The sequence below is a fragment of the Macaca fascicularis genome, chromosome 9 (genome assembly GCF_037993035.2).
Source record: "Macaca fascicularis isolate 582-1 chromosome 9, T2T-MFA8v1.1".
NCBI classification, from domain to species: Eukaryota; Metazoa; Chordata; class Mammalia; order Primates; family Cercopithecidae; genus Macaca; species Macaca fascicularis.
Window position 1 is genome coordinate 32939815 of NC_088383.1, and position 1390 is coordinate 32941204.

Consider the following 1390-nt stretch of genomic DNA (forward strand, 5'->3'; position numbering starts at 1 on the left):
CTTTCTTTTTTTTTTTTTTTTTTTTGAGATGGAGTCCCACTCTGTTGCCCAGGTTGGAGTGCAGTGGCGTGATCTCAGTTCACTGCAACCTCTGCCTCCCAGGTTCGAATGATTCTCCTGCCTCAGCCTCCCGAGTAGCTGGGACTACAGGTGCATGCCACCACGCCCAGCTAATTTTTTGTATTTTTAGTAGAGACAGGGCTTCACTGTGTTAGCCAAGATGGTCTCGATCTCCTGACCTCATGATCCACCTGCCTCAGCCTCCCAAAGTGCTGGGATTACAGGTGTGAGCCACACCTGGCCTAATATCCTCCTTCTAGCTACTTGAAACTATATAACACATTATTAACTATAGTCATCTGCAATGATATAGAATACTGGAACTATTTATTCTTCCTACCTAGCTGTAATTTTGTATCCTTTAATGAATCTCTTCCCATCTCTCCCTCCTACTCTTTCTAGACTGATTTAACATTTATTGAACATCTACTATTTATCAGTCACTGAGGATGCAGTAAACAAACTTTCCTGCATTATTTTTCCTTGTAACACTTATTATCCTCAACATATATTTATTTGTTGATTTGATTAGTGTCTGTCTTCCACCTTGTTAAAGAAAAAAACAGGCAGCCCAAAGCGGAGGCAGTAGTGCTGAAGTTCCACATCGCCAAATTGAAACATAAGTTGTTTATTTGTAAGATCTGGCCTTTCAAGAAATCAGGAGAGAGACGACAATAGCTAAATCCCATTAAGCCAACAAGATTTTGCTTACATCCCTAGAAGGAAAGTAACCTTGAAATGACCAATGCACTCTTTTTTTCTTTTTTTTTGAGGTGGAGTCTCACTCTGTCACCCAGACTGGAGTACAGTGGTGCGATCTTGGCTCACTGCAACCTCCACCTCCTGGGTTCAAGTGATTCTCCTGCCTCAGCCTCCCAAGTAACTGGGATAACAGGCACCTGTCACCTCACCCAGCTAATTTTTATATTTTTAGTAGAGATGGGGTTTCACCATGTTGGCCAGGCTGGTCTCAAACTCTCTGACCTCAGGTGATCCGCCTACCTTGGCCTCCCAAAGTGCTGGGATTACAGGTGTAAGCCATGGTGCCTGGCCTCCAATGCACTCTTTGTTTCCTGTTCCCACTTCTTTCTACTTTTTTCTGCCTATAAAACTCGCCCATTCTGTTTAGCTCATTAGAGCTCCTTCCTATTTGTCTGTATGCTGCCCAGTTGATGAAGCACTAATAAAAGTCAATTCAATCTTTGAAACTCAATTTGAAATTTTGCTCTTTGACACCATTCATTATGCCCCAGAAGCTTCCTGGAGACAGAGGCATTGTCTGTGGTGTCCCTCACACCTGGACTAGGGCCTAGTATACAGGAGGAGTGCC